This window comes from Rhipicephalus microplus, chromosome 2, assembly GCF_043290135.1.
Source record: "Rhipicephalus microplus isolate Deutch F79 chromosome 2, USDA_Rmic, whole genome shotgun sequence".
Lineage (NCBI taxonomy): Eukaryota > Metazoa > Arthropoda > Arachnida > Ixodida > Ixodidae > Rhipicephalus > Rhipicephalus microplus.
The window spans coordinates 210,076,841-210,093,411 of NC_134701.1; positions in this window are offsets into that span (position 1 = coordinate 210,076,841).

Here is a 16,571-nt window from a genome sequence, read left to right on the forward strand (position 1 = left end):
AATGAAAGCATCTTTCTAATACCGACGTCATTGTGCTCTACACCGCGAGAACGGGAGGATGGTTTTACCAACAACGTCAAACACTGCGTGAAGAAGATTCCATTTAGCCCGTGTAGGGCAAAGCGCGTCAAATTCTGATGAGCCCACTCGCCTTGAAGATTAACTTCACGCACCGCTGTTCGCTACTGGAAGTCTTATGAATCGGAGCAGAGAGATTAGAGTGAATACTGCTCAAGCCCCCAGCCCCCTTCTCTTCGCCTCTCATCTTTATCCTCGACCCAAGCAGACGCTTCACTCAAAGGTACAGGTGCGTTGTATGCGGATGGGCAACGCTTCGTCAGGTAAGGTAAACAATGGCATCACGCGTGGACGGCGATGGCTCGCTGAAAAATTCGGCCTCTGTGGGCTTTCTTTTTGCCAAAGTGGCCCGAGTTTAAAGCAGGGTGCCTCAGACGAGCACGCGTACTCGAATAAGCTGGGCGAGCCTCGTTCGAGCACCGAGGTACTCAAGTAGACAAGTTATGCAAACGAGGACGTTGTCGATGCCCAGCTCTGTTGAAATGATTCGGAGCACCGCAAGGAACATGCATTGTGCAAACGACTTTAAGGGATGTCTGTGTTTGTGAACTTTTATTCGTGAAAAGTGAACTGTCGTCATTCGAATATCGATTACCATGTTTATTCCTTTGTTACATTTTTTCTATTCAGTCATTTATTCAGTTCGTTATTACTTTTTCTTTACCTTGATCAGAAGAATGTATCTGTCGCCGAAATATTTGTTAGCTTCGCTTCTCCAGGAGATTATTTTCAGGCTTCGCAGCATTTTAGAATCTCCGATTTGCGCACGCCTTCCACGCTTCACTTAAACGTTGATAAGGTTTGCAACGCAATCGAGGTTTAGACAAAAATATCCCATTAACAAACGCCTCCAAATTCAACGCATAATTGAAAACAAAAGTAATGCAAAGACCCTTTAACAAAAGCGCCAAGTGCTGGAGGACCACGAGGCGACAAAGCCGGCTTCCCTCCGAGTGCATCGTAACTAAACCGGCTTACGAACATCGATATAGCACACTCGAGGTGAAATGATTAAAGCGTTTTTCATGTGAAAGCAAGACACACAGCAGTAAACTCTTGAAGTGATGAAGGCCTTCTGACGCAATGATTTATTGGATCTTTCTTTTTCTTGTTGTTCTTTCCATCTTTTTTCCCACCAGCCTTTTGAAGAAGCACACGCCCGTACGCACTGGCCTATGTTTAAAAATCTCCTTACCACTCAGCACCCGCATTCGCAAAGCTCAGTCTCTACCACTGTACTTCTCCTACGGTGCTGAACTTAGCACGTTCGCTCTGTTTTAACCGGTGGTTAGTGCGAATGCGTCAAGTTATCGCGGCGCATTGGTCAAGTTTTGGAGTGGCTGGAGGGAGTTATGCTACATATGACTGCCATCCAGTCAGTGTTAGTCCTAGTAGTACCCCTATATTTCCCTTGCTAATGAATAGGAGCCATTAGACAACGTGCGTTATTGATTCCTTCTTCCCGTGGTACGGCAGCGGTGCGTTTTAGTATACTGCACTTGGGGAGTTGTGGAAACAAAAAGGCTGCGTACACGACGTCAGATCAGTCGCCTTCAACTAGGTAAGAAACAGTTACCTAAAGAGAGAAGGCAAAAAAAAAAGGCCCACCATGACTCAGTTTGCCCACTTCGATCGACCCGCGTAAAGTTATGGAATAAAGCTGAAATGAAAATCAGAAGAAAAGCGGCTCTCGACCAGAACAGCGGACACGCAAACCTTGCGTAAAAAAACGTGTGGACCAGGAAACTTCCTCAGCAAATAATTTAATAGCGAGCAGCGCCTGAGTCTTCCAAAACTGCCGTTTGCAATAAAAGAGCCAAACTTGCCGTGTTGGAGTTCTTGCATCTTCAGACTAAAGCACCAAGAGAGAAGAAAGAAACAGAATAAAGATTGATAGAGCTGCTTGAGGAGCATATGTGTTTCATTAGCACAACCTAAGTAAAGCCAGCAGACACCGTTTTTTTTTCCAATAGCAAATAGTACTGATTTGCTGAGCAAAGCAGACTCTTTGTTCAGTTGATCAATACTCTTTGCTAGGAAAGATGAACAGTGGTGATTAAGAAAGCTCCAGCAGAGTCAACATTTTTGTCATTATGCGCAAGGCGTCCTGAAAGGGTTTTCGAGACAACGTGATGAGAACGGCTAGACGCAAATATTGGCTGAATGGGTTATGTCTCATGAAATCAATCGAACACTGAGTATTGCCCCGATCTGTTCTACAGTGCTCTGATATGACGCTTAACAAGTGATTAAGGGTTGGAGAGGACCAAGTTAGGGTACGTATTATTATTATTATTATTATTATTATTATTATTTTATTACAATCAACGTCAGTAATTGAAGTATAAATACTGTTAAATGAAGCAAGAGCTTTCGAGCCCGTTTTCAGAAAGAATAAAGAAGTACGTTAAAATCTAATTTCGGTCACGCAGTCGCTCAGCAGTACTGATTGCACGAAAAGGTAACTTGATGAATAGACTTAATTTAAGCAAAACTTATCAACGCTATTAGAAAGTAACGACTTATTTATCACTTATTTGAGCAATAAGAAAGCTTACATAATGGTTATGTTCGGCACGCTCTCTCTGTTGGGACGGATATCTTGAAATAAAGATATCACCAAGGAAAAGGACCTAGTGATACAAAATGAAAATAGCGCAATTTTAATTAATGCTTATCGTCCAGTATTAATGGGATATGAAGTACTGATCGAGTTTTGTAGAGGTTAAAGACAAGCAATAGAGGTGGAAAGTTCATGTGGAAAACAGAATAGATATGCGGCGGAAAGCTGGGAAAATAAATAGGTGATAAGAGACAAGAATTGCAGTTGACAAAGGTTGAGGACTGCTAGGAAGAGTTACGGGACCTGTAATAGGGCGGGAGTAGCTAGCTCAGTTCAGGGGGCAAGCCATAAAACTCTATGAAAGTCGCCTTGCAGACAATGAATGCATCTGTCGACAATGACTGGAGATAAGTAGTGGTGCTAAGGAAACGCGCTCAGATTATCCCTAAGCTCGTCCCCAAGACATCAATCCGAGAAATATAGATTCCCAGGGACGAGCAGAACCAAATAAAGGTATTTCCCTTCCTTTCTTCCTTCCAGGAGACACAAAGCCGTTCGTATTGGACAACAATTGCGACTATAGGGCGCATTTTCTGATATCCATGTGTGGCCATCGGTACCACAACAATATCTATTGAGCCAAATTAAGCTATTGATTTCATGAAAGCCACATGTCCGGCTGCCTCACATGGGTGGCTGATAGTTATGCAGAATGGGTGCTGCACGACCATGTCACTTGGGCTAGCCATATACTGCTCTCAGTACAGTGTTTCGAAAAACAACAGGCACTCGTACATTGTCCTTTCACCCGTATATTGCACCTTGTTACGGGAACGCACAGTTTTGCGAGGGCTGGTGCGCTCGCTTGCAGAAACCAGCGACAGACGTTCTCCGTGCTTGAAAATGCCAATAACAGAATAAAAGACATAGTTTTATTTAAAAAAAAACACTCATTTGATTTCTATAGTATCACTCAAGTGCCATTGAGTAAAAACAACCATGTGTGAAACCTATTTCCTTTTGACTCCTCATCGCAGACAAAAAGTGAGAGGAAAATTCATGAGAGTGTACCAAAAGCATAAAGTGTTTTGTGACACGTGATTACAGTAAATAAAAATCCACTTCTTTGAAGATACGATGACTGCACCCTCAGAAAAAAAAAAGATTTGCACCTGCCCTGTTCTCTCCAAGTAAAATGTGAGAGTCCTGACCAATTAAACTAAGTGGATGTTGTGCTTCTAAACATATAAGGTGCAGTTATAGTTTGAGCCGCCAGTTTCAGGAAGTGGGGAAGGGAGAAAGGCAGCGGTAAGAAACTTCAAAAAACCATTTGAGTTGAATGCAGTCATAAATAATTAAATGATAAAATACGGAAAAACAAAGAAAACAAACGAAAAAGGAGGGAATAAGCGAACAACGCATCACAGTATTTTTGCCACTGCCATCGGAAACAGTGAACGAAACAGTGCACTAATTCAGAGTTCCAGTCATAGCAGGTTTTACAGATAGGCTATAGTGCTGTATGCAACACTACAACTTAATATAGACAAAAAGCTTGGCATGAATATTTAATATGGCTTATACAGCGCAAAACATCCGCACATTGACTATAGTCTACGTCCGGGTGTTTTGCGCTGTAAGCCACTGTGTCCCCTTCTATAGAAGAGGACACGGTGCATCGCTGAGTTTCAACAGAAATTTTTATTAAAAAAACAGAAACCTATACAACTTTCATGAGGTGCTTTGTTAGTATGCTACACATGTTTGTGTTCGTCAATGAAAACTTCACTTGAAAGTCAGTGTTGTACCGTGTCGTCTGCTAATCCTTGTCCGGGTGTTTTGCGCTGTAAGCCATAATGACTACTATAACTGAAGTGATGTGCGCTAGCGTGAGACTACAAATATGATGGATAGCTTGATCACCGTGTCGGAAATGCCTTTCGTTGCAATGCCGGCTCGCGAACGATGTCGAACTGAAACACCATCACGCTTCTTGACTGTGGTGCAATTTTGCCCGTTACATTGTTCGGAACTTCAATAATCTTATTGTAGGCTACTGTACTTACCTGCACAATACACAATCCTAAAACGTGTTTTTTGTATTTTTGGCTGCATCTGGTGCGTGAAGGCACAGCGAAAGTTCAGATGGTGGCTGCTGTTTTTTTTTTGTTGTTTAGATTAGGATGTACCACATAGAAAACTTCATCCGTGAAGCACACTATATTTTATACTGTACTGCCGTCAAAAGGCAATTGGGATTTGTCGACAATGGCTTCGTCTTGCCATGACGTTGCCACACACTTTCTGAATTCGAATCAACAGCGGTATTGTGTATGCGTGATGGCAGTAGTCGAGAAAAGAAGAGAATAAAAGGAATTTCACGGAACGGAAGTTATCGAGGATAAGTGGGGTATTATGTTCGTACGTCGATTTGATTTGCACACTGTTCTGGCTCTGCAGAACACGTGTCGAGAGAAGAGGGACGTTTGCGTACGTAATAAAAAAGAACTTGTTCGCATATATACACACTCACGCATACAATCTCGTGTTTCACTTAACTCGCGTTTTTAGCGTTGGGGTACATTCTTCTATTCCGAAGTTGCGCATGTGTTGTAAGCCGCTGTTGTGCCGCATGTGCTTGTCGTTCTAAAGCGCGCACGCGATGGGCTCTAACTGTACGTTCGTCGCCTGTACTTGAAATGGGGTCAATACTAGATCCTCAATTGCAGTATGGGGAAGTCTGTTTACTTTCGCCGGCAGCCAACAAGGTATTATTACCGTGACCAGTGTCGGCTGCATATTACAGCTTACAGCTGACCTGTAACAAGTGGCCGGCACCGGTGACAGTTTGCTGATTGTGCTTAGTAAATGAGGTGGCTTGTCTAACTTCCTTTCAATGGTTAGTTTATTAGGCAGAGATGTTCGTGTGACGGATGTAAACGTCCCTCACCAGAGTGGTAACGTTTCGCCTAGCATTGTTTTTTTCAGATTCTCCTTCAGGTTTAACAGACTACAAAAACACCATAGACAAAAAAAGCAGAAGATACAAGCAATCTGCATCAGCTTTCTTTCGCTTGTACTGTAGCATTATTTCGCTCTGCTATAGCATTGATGGGCCAACCTGTCAGTCACCGCCTACACACGTTCCTTCGTTTTTTCAGCGGTTGATAGCTGTTTTCGTACATTCCTGGCATCATGGAGGCACGAAGTACTGTTTTTTCTTGCAGAAAAATTATATGACTTTGTTCTTGTCAACCTTGCTCTGCAGCGCCTCTTGTAGACACATACTGCCATCAACCATCTCGGCCCCAAAGAAAAGAACAAAGCAAAAACAAATCGGAGGGAACAGCGAGGAATCAGATAGCAGTGGTCGAAGGGCCGCACCAAGAAATCTAGACGACGAACCTGGCAGAGACCGTGAATGGCTTCTACCGCAAGGCGGGAGTGGCCATGCAATCAAGTTTTGATGGGCTGCCGGCTGCAGTCATTGTGGTGGACAGTTTGCGGCTGGCAGTGGTTCCCACAGCGTGATGGCCGACAAGCAACAAAGAAGTTGTAAGCACTTTCTCGCTTCCGTACTGAATAGCGTCACCATCAAGACCATATACTTTGCACCATGTTACTTTGATGCAGAACGTTTGATGCGATCATTTTCTTTGCGGCATTTCTCCTTTCCGAATTGAGTATACGTGGGACGCAGATGCACGTGGCCGCGGACTTTCGAAACGGCGTTATTTATAGTAAATGGGCCCGGCGCCTGACTTGATGCACATTCATGTGATCTTGCTCTCATATTTCTTGCCACACATGTCTTCCTACTCGTAGTGTGGAAGGATATCTTTTATTTTGTTGTTGATGTCTTGGATGTGCAGACATACATTGTTCTGGTAAGGTACGGGCTGTACCGGGATTCGTAGACATAATCAGTCACACATACACCACACGTGTCGAGTTGTTATACATAGTGTATTCCACGCAGTGTTCAGAAACGCGCAGCGCATAGCTAATACGCACCGTGCACATGGCACAGCATGTTATTCCGGACATATGAGATGCTATTTCTGTGCTACTTTTCTGGCTTGGCGTATTTTCTTGCCACTCCTACTTTTACCAACACTGATGGAGTTATTGACGATCAGGGTTTCGAGTTTCTTTACGGTTGAATTTTCGCGCAGTCTGTCATAAGAGATATAGAGAGGGAGAGTGAAAAGTGAAGGAAAGGCAGGTAGGTTATTCAAATCAAAACCTGTTTTACACCCTGCACGTGAAGAGGGGTTAGGGGAGGAAAATAGTCGATAAATAACTGGATCGTTTATGACTTCCACTGATAGTTTTCCTTCGTCAGATGTGTTACAACTGAACCGCTGAAGCATTCGTAGAAATACAAAAGCGTGTGCACTAAAGCAACACTTATAAGGATGCCGGCGTCTTGCTGTGAGATTGCGCAAGCATTACAAAAAACAAAAACAAAAGGGAGTTCTAAGTATTTCGAGAGCGAAAGTGACCTGATGCCGCGAGTTTATAGTGCTTTGTCTGGCAATACTGTGAATGTTTAGTCACATATGGCGAGGGAAAATTCGTCACCCCCCGAAAAAAGAATTAATACGTAAGTTTTATTGTTTGTTTGCTGATTTCTTCCTTGCGTATGTAGTTATGTAAACTGAGCAGATTTATATAGGTGGAAGAAGCATCTGCCAGGCTTCTCTGAGTCGTTGCGTAAGGCGAAGCCACGTATTTCTCTAAAGAGTACGCAGAGTAACGCGAAGGCCTCTCTAACGAAAGACACTGTCGTTTCTTACTAGTAACATGAACTCTCCAGCCGTTATAGTCCAACGATAAAACTTAAAGACTGTGAACAGACTTGACGTTTCGGGACTGATTCGGTCCCTTCTTCAGGGGTGAGACCAATTTGGTCCCTTTTTAAGGGGTTACTGCTCAGCCAGCTGTGAAGCTAGCGATTTTTCTTAGTGGTACCACCCTCTCCAATCCAAAGTCTCTCTCGAATCTTTCTCAGTGCCCCTTTCGAGTCAGATTTTGGGAATTTGTTAGCAATATCATGAAGAATTGATGACAACACCAGGGAACAACAAGCATCATCACGCCCCGCCGCGGTGGTCTAGTGGCTGAGGTACTCGGCTGCTGACCCGCAGGGCGCGGGTTCGAATCCCGGCTGCGGCGGCTGCATTTCCGATGGAGGCGGAAATGTTGTAGGCCCGTGTGCTCAGATTTGGGTGCACGTTAAAGAACCCCAGGTGGTCTAAATTTCCGGAGCCCTCCACTACGGCGTCTCTCATAATCATATAGTGGTTTTGGGACGTTAAACCCCACATATCAATCAACAAGCATCATCACAGAGTAAGGCACCACGAGATCGGTGCTCGAGCTCCTCCATCTTCTTCGTCCTGCCGCTATCTCGAATTTTCTACCTGACCGTTTGGTTCACCCAATAAACCTCGTCACATTTGGTGGAGGTGCTGGGTAACCACATCGCCTACACCCTGGAACTCCGATCCCGCACCCTGCCGTCTACCAAGCAAGTTGACGCTGCCCAACAAACAGTACCTCTCGCGGCCGCTACTTGCCCCGGCCGGTTCACCAGCGAGATCCCCTGATCTTTGCGGCCACCGAAGACCAGGACGTCGAGGACTGGCTGCGTCATACGAGAAAGTCAGTGGACCCAACAGGTGGGATGACGCTGCTAAGTTGGGCACTGTCAATTTTTATCTCACCGACGTGGCCAAGCTGTGGTATACGAACAACGAAACCAAGTTCACGAATTGGTCCGCCTTCCAGGAGGCGATACCTGCCGTTTTTGTCGCCCTGCCTTACGGAAGCTACGCGCCGAACAACGTCTGCGCACACGGGCACAGGAGCCAGGTGACGCTTTCACATCATATAAAGAAAATGTGATCGATCTCTGCTGGCGCGTTGATTCTTCCATGAACGAGAGTGCAAAGATACTGCACATTATGAAGGGCGCAGACGATGACGTTTTCCAGATGCTTCCCGCAAAGTCTCCCAGCACTGTGGCAGAAGTGGTGACTTTGTGTCAAAGCTATGTTGAATTACGGAGGCAACGAGCTCAGACGCGACGCTCATTCCAGACAATCCAACCAGTGACCGCACTGGACGTCATGACTGACCAGACAAATCTTCTCGCACAAACGAAAGACTTCGTGCGAGAGTAAGTGGCTCAGCAGCTTTCTCTACTGCCTTTTGCTCAACGCCAGGAGCTCTCGCAGCAACAGCCACTGCGACACCCACCACCATTGGCTCCCATGCTCCGACATGTGATCCAGGAGCAGATTTCCGAGGCTATGCTGGTGCCCTAATAGCACCCCCCCGTCACCGCGCCTCTTACTTACGCTGAGGCACTAAAGCGGCAGCAGTCACACCACCCCCCGCTGTTCCAGGGAATGCCGTATACCTCAGCCCCGACTCAGCCGCCCACCGCCTGGGTTCCTCCCATTGCTACCACAGCCTCAACTCACCCGTCTGCCGCATGGGCTGCTCCCCTCGTCGCCAATACTTCAAGAACGCACGATAACCGGCCCACCTGTTTCGCGTGCGGTGGCCCTGACCATATCGCCATTACTCCCGTCGTCGCGTGCCGGGATACACAGACGCCCGGACACAGAACAGTTTCATGGACCTTCCTCCATCTCGTCTGGAAAATTCCGATCCTCAGTCAAGCTCGTCTTCACGTGAATGTCCACGTGTTATGTCTGGTCGCTCCCCTTCACCCCGTCGTCGCTCCCTGTCACCCATGCGTCGTCGGCCAGCTCCTGAACACGAAAGAAACAGCCGCTGCAGTTCAGGAGGCAAGAACTGCGCTGTCGAAATGCTCAAGTCTTCGGACATTGCCGTCGAATATTGTCGAAGTTTTTGTAAAAGGTATTCGAGCGTATGCTCTAGTTGATACCGGTGCTGTCGTTTCCGTGATATACGCTAAACTCTGCCGCAAAAGCCGAAAAGTGATTACGCGTCTTGATATGATGTCCTTGAAAACAGTGAATGGGGACCCGGTTCAGCCTGTAGCCGCCTGTACTGTACAACTGATCATCGCGAAGGACCACTACGCTATTGAGTTTATCGTCCTTTCGTCATGCTCACACGACATCATACTCGGATGAGATTTTTTATCGCGTAACCATGCCGTTATTGATTGCGCAAGATCCGAAATTCAACTCTTCCTGCTTTACGACCAACCAACCAACTGCATTCTGCCCGCCATACACAAACTCGTCATCAAAGAAGGCACTGAAATTCCTCCGACAGCAGCTGCGTTGCTCCCCGTGTTCTGTGACGGCATTAGGGACGAAGCTGAATTCTTTGAACCATCAAGCCTCTTCCTTAGCCGAAGATCACTTCTTCTGCCTTATTCAACCCTCTCTATTTGTGAAGGAAACAGTGCTCTTTGCCTCATCAATCCCCTTCAGTATCCCGTCGAACTATTTCAAGATGAATCTCTTGAACACATGCATGCCATTGATGAAGAACAAATTTTTCATATCCCGGCTGCGGCGGCTGCATTTCCGATGGAGGCGGAAATGTTGTAGGCCCGTGTACTCAGATTTGGGTGCACGTTAAAGAACCCCAGGTGGTCTAAATTTCCGGAGCCCTCCACTACGGCGTCTCTCATAATCATATAGTGGTTTTGGGACGTTAAACCCCACATATCAATCAATGAAGAACAAATTTTTACCATGCCGCCAGATTATTCCGCTGACTACGACGCCATCAGTGCCCCCAACCCTTCCAATATACCAGATTCCGAGCTTTTAGATTCATCGATTGCTGAAGGACTATCGCCATCAGAACGCTCTGAGCTTCTTCAACTGCTCTACCAGTTTTGTGAATCCTTTGACATTGCTCAACCTACCCTTGGCCGAACTCACAGTGTTTTCACTGCATCGACACAGGTTCCAACGCGCCAGTACCACAGCGACCATACCGTGTTTCCGCCACAGTACGTCAGGTTGTCACCGAACAGGTTGAAGATATGCTCAAGCGCGAAGTTATCCGACCTTCCCAAAGTCCATGGGCATCACCTGTCGTTCTCGTTAAGAAGAACGATGGTACAATTCGCTTCGGTGTTGATTACAGGCGCTTAAAAAAGATCACCCGCAAAGACGTATACCCTTTGCCCAAAATTGATGACGCCCTGGATTGCTTACAAAGTGCCAAGTTTTTTTTCGTCGTTAGATTTGCGTTCGGAGTATTGGCAAGTGCTCTTAGCAGATGCCGATCGTCCAAAAACAGCATTCGTGATACCGGACGGGCTATATGAGTCTAATGTCATGCCCTTCGGCCTCTGCAGTGCGTCGGCCACATTCGAGCGCATGATGGACTCGGTTCTGCGGGGTTTAAAATGGAATATGTGCCTCTGCTACCTCGACGATATCGTCGTCTTTGTACCCGATTTCACTACACATCTTGTACGCCTGAAACATGTCCTCACGTGTCTGAAGAATGCGCAACTCCAACTGAATCTCAAGAAGTGCAATAAATCAATAAATACAATAAATCTAACTCCCTGCAATGAACTGTGCCGTGGCACAGTTCCCTGTACTACTGCGAAACCCAGAACCACTAGTGACGTAAGCGGGCAAGCTTTCTTATATGGGAGAAAAGAGGAGCGTAAAGGTCGAGGCGTGCGACACCTAGTGAGCGTCGGAGCAAGTGCGCACCACGCGAGATCGCGTCTCTTCATAACCTAGTCCTCTCGCTTCCGTAATCATAAATGCGCAGTAACCTTTGCGCATCAGGAGTTAAATGGAAATAATGAAAAAAAGATGAGAACATATTCTTTGAGGAAACGTCACACTTTGGTGGGCGAAATCTAATCGTTGAGCCGAAGTATCAATCCAGCTTTATTTGTCAACGTGTGAGCGTGCGAAAGGTTACTTGAGTTGGACACTAAATGTTAGGAAAGCCCACGAGCCAAGGCGCTGCAATCCAATTTCCGCATGGCACGCAGGAAATGGGGTAACACCAAAAGTCTCTTTCGGGCAACTACAACAACTTAAAAACATCCTGTCACTGCTTTTTTACATTGTTTACTACGGTGGTGTCCCTTGTAATTCCGTTTTTTTTTATTTCCCTTCGCAATGCGTAATATATAGAGCTCGAACTTAGTGGACATATTGCCCTGATCGGTCTTAAAAAATGACGTAGTCATGGAACGAAAAAAAAGTTGACATCGAAGAAGTACATTAATGGCAAGAAGATGCAAAAAAGAAAAAAAAGGGAGGCCGCAGAAGGAGAACGAAATACATGGAACGCTTCGTAGCCAATCGGCCAGCACCTAATCATCCGCGTCCGGTAGCTTGGGGGGCTTCTGCAACCACTGGCCGTTGGTCTTGATCAAGAAGCAGCCTGCCCCGTTATTCCAGAAGTGATTGCGCGAGTGAATAACAGGCAGAAAAGCGTGGGCGAGCCAGTACGATGCGCCAATCTCGGCGTAATCCCATTGGGAGGAAATATGACCCCATTATTAATATTCCCTCTTATTTTCGCTGCTCCAGCAGGGACTCCAGCGAGCGCTTCATGATGTGCGCTCGCGATAGCGCCAGTGAGGGTTTCTTGCGTGTGGTATTTTCGAATGTCTGCATAGTTTCGTGCATCGCGCGTGCGGAATGACGGCGATATGGCTCAGAGTTCGTTCGCATGATGATGTGCGCTCGCGATAGCGCCAGTGAGGGTTTCTTGCGTGTGGTATTTTCGAATGTCTGCATAGTTTCGTGCATCGCGCGTGCGGAATGGCGGCGATATGGCTCAGAGTTCGTTCGCATGATGATGTGCGCTCGCGATAGCGCCAGTGAGGGTTTCTTGCGTGGGGTATTTTCGAATGTCTGCATAGTTTCGTGCATCGCGTGTGCGGAATGGACGATATGGCTCAGAGTTCGTTCGCACCAGAGGACTCTCGAGGTGGCGCAAAAAACTGGTCACACGGTGAAGTCGCGACTAGTCCGGAAATGGTCACTTTTGTTCGAAAGGAAGCTGTTGCGGATCGGTATCATCACTCCATGATTCTGCAGTTACTGAACTCCTATTTATAGCAGACAGCAAAAAAATAAATAAAATAAACATAGTGGAGCTAGTACTATGCCATGCAAACCCTGAAAGAGCGGTACCGGGTATTTCTAACGACTAATCTGGTTGTTTCAACGTTGCTTCCAAGGCATATCTAGGTAATGCAGGTTGTTTGAAGGTTGGTTATCGTTCAAGATGGTAAAACAGGACACGAAAAACTAGCAAGTACGCAACACAAGTGCTTTCTTGGTTTTTTTTTTTCGTGTCCTTTTTCGCACTGACCGCCATGAGTACGTTCAAACTATAGCCCAATTTGCTACATCGCTTTCTATGTCACTGCTAGGCTTTAGCTAGATGATGTAGGGTTGTTTCTACGCTGGCTGTCAGCGTAGAGATTCAAGTTGAACCACAGACAGTCACTGGTGCGACGCCGGCACGTCATTCAGAGAGTATGCTTTCTGTCACTTCAGGGCCTTCTCGCTTGCGCCATTGACAAATACTTCAGTGAAACGCCAGTATACTGACCCACCGATAAACAGAGGGGGGGGGGGGGTGCACGCTTCAGCTTCGCTGGTTAACGGTGAGTACAGTGAGCTGGGACGCTGATTTTATGCAAAGACATAGGTTTAGCTCCTACCTCTGGCTTGTGGTTCTTTTTCTCTCCTACGTATTATTTATTTCTTCACCTAACTGATCGAGCCAAACAATGTTTAGTGTGTTTGCGTTCCCGTCTCACTATCTGTTTACGTACGTATCATGGGAATTGTACGCGTGTAGTAAATAGCAGAAAAACAAAGTCAACTCCAGCCGTGCTTCTCTAAGCTGACCTTTTGGAGTGAACTCTTCGTGAAAGCTAGTAAGAGAAGGATGGAGCGAAACAGGAGGAGAAGGCGTAAGAGGATTTCAGGGATCCTCGAGAGGGGACAAATTAGAGCTGCGCGTTCATCTCTCCAAAAAAAAAAAAAACTTCCAGAAATCTGGCTGGCTGCCACCGCACTTTGCCCGGTTGTCACCCAGCTGAGTGCAGCGAAGGCTTTAAGACGCCGATGCCGGAGGCGAGAAGATGAACCGAGCAAATCACGTCGCCCACTGCGTCTCTCCCCACATCGCCTTGCAGTCTGTGGTGCGGGAAGTCGCGTGGCCCGCGAACGGATATTGGGCGCGTGATTGGCGCGTAAGCCGCTTTTTTTTTCTGAGAACTCCGAGCTGGCGCCAACTCGGGGGAAGAAGCATCGATCCCAACGGAATCTGCCTGCACCATGCGATCAGCAACAGCACCAACTCTATAGGCGCCCAGCTGCTGCCTTCGCTCTCTATCCTCGGGCAAGCGTGCGAGTGTCACATTACTTCTAGGGTGGCTCATTATCCTTCGAGCGTGCTCGAGTGGCCAGTTAGTTTGGGGTATTCTGATTCTGTGAGCCTATGAAAAAAAACATGGTTCATCATCAGCATCTGAGTGTTCGTTAGAATAAGCTTCGGCGCGCCGTTTCGCGGTCGGGTTGCATAAACTACCTCAAGCGATATAACGCTCCCTTTAACGCTGATCGTTCCTTCGGGATGCAACATTCGCGATGTCATCGATGAAGCACACGAGACTGACGTCATAGAGAAGGAGGACTACTTGCTTGACATATCAGTGTTAAACCACGTTATATAATGAAAGGGTGGACGCAAACATGCATACGTTGGCGCGCCTCATGGTTGCTTGATTTATTAATATTTTTCGCTCATTTCCGATTACTTCAAGCTGGCAAGCTGAGACAGTCGTTCAGGCTAAGCTGAATTCAAGGTGTTATGAACATGACTTGAAACAGGTGTCTATTACAGATACATCCCGTAGTGCTGTAGTGAACTCGATTTCCCTGAATTGAGTAATAAACAGCCTGGATCGTGTAGACCGAGAAAAATATTTGGCGTAGCATGAACTAAAGCCTGGGGTGCACATTCGGCAAGCACTCTCAAATTATGACAGGTAGATTGCCACTATCTCTCAAGAGGAAGGTATATAACAGCTGTATCTTGCCGGTACTTAGCTATGGAGCAGAAACCTGGAGACTTACAAAGAGGGTTCAGCTTAAATTGAGGACGACGCAGCGAGCAATGGAAAGAAAATGGTAGGTGTAACCTTAAGAGACAAGAAGAGAGCAGAGTGAATTAGTGGACAAACGGGGGTTAAGGATATCATAGTTGAAATAAAGAAGAGGAAATGGACATGGGCCGGGCATGTAGTGCGTAGACAGGATAACCGCTGGTCATTAAGGGTAACTAACTCGATTCCCAGAGAAGGGAAGCGGGTTAGGGGGAGACAGAAGGTTAGGTGGGAAGATGAGATTAAGAAGTTTGCGGGTATAAATTGGCAGCAGCAAGCGCAGGACCGGGTTAACTGGCGGAACATGGTAGAGGCCTTTGTCCTGCAGTGCACGTAGTCAGGCTGATGATGATGATGAACTAAAGCCGTAATGCTAAAGAGACAGCTCATCTGATGACCACCCATGTAGTCCTGGCTTGTGCAGTTTTGTCAAGTTTTGCAAGTCTTATTTTTCCCTCTATTCCTACTTTCTTCACTTTTTCTACGTCTCTCTCTCTCTCTCTGTTTACTTCTCTCCTTCTCTATTACTCCTCTTTCGTGCCTGTCCGACTATCCCTCTATTTCTTTCTCGTTCTGTCGTTGATATTCTCTCTTCCTCCCCCTTTCTCAGTCTCACTCTTTCTCATCCTTCTTATCGTCCTCCCCACCGCCACATCTCTCCGTATCACACTCACTTGCTTCCCCTTGTACAGTATACTTTACAAAGTTATGCTGTGCTGAGCTTTCGTGTCTGGATAGCCAAATGTTGATGACGTGTACCTTTCAGATCGAGGCTTCGCGTGTTTCAATCCCGCCTCGTGAGTCAGTGAGTGAAATAGCCTCGTGTAGAACTCTTTTCGGTAAGCTTGGCATCCTGGAACGCCAGCGGCTGAAAGTGGCACCCCCACGGGTTTGACATGAGTAGATTGCTGCTACGGGACGTCCGAGCACACTACAGTCTTGCTTCAATTACCCTAGTTCTTCCCCCTTTATGCCGTATCGACAATAAAGTTGTTTCACTCACTTTTCGGCAAGCATTGCTCTCTTTCTTTCATTTTGTTCCTTCCTTCCTTCCTTCCTTCCTTCCTTCCTTCCTTCCTTCCTTCCTTCCTTCCTTCCTTCCTTCCTTCCTTCCTTCCTTCCTTCCTTCCTTCCTTCCTTCCTTCCTTCCTTCCTTCCTTCCTTTCTTTCTATCTATTTCTTTTTTTCCTGCTTTCTTTCTTCCTCTCTTTCTTTCTCTTTTTTTCTTGTTCTCTTCCTTCCTTCCTTTTTTCTTTCTCTTTGTTTGTTTCTTTATATGCACTTGTCTCACCCACCATGCTTTCACAGGCCGCGCAGGAGAAGCCAGTGCGCGTGCTCCGTGAGGGAAGGAGAGGACGAATACAGCGTGTACTGGTTCAGGATAATGGTAGTTTTGGGTCACGGCAGACACTTTACGTGAAGTTAGAAGAGCTTCGCTGCTAAAATGAAACAAAGCGCTGTATATTATAACGCTATCACATTTACTCTAGCCCAGCTGCCCCTGAATTATTCCTTAGCGATGCTCACGTTGCCGGGGAAGCGCGCCCTGGCGTTCAAACCATGCAGCCTGCTAGATTGAGAGAGTTGTGAAAATTTATTGTAGAGAAAAAAAACCTAGAAAGTAAGGAGGCCAAAGCATAACCCTGCTACATGGTTGGCGTCCCTAGTACGGGACCCCACATGAAGACGCCCCGATTCGCACCGTCTCACTAGAGTCCGTTGAGACTCTAGGAAGGAGCAGTTGAAAAGGGCAGTATCCCATGCCTCTCGTTCTAGGGTGTAAAAAGAGAGCTGGTGGGAACTTGC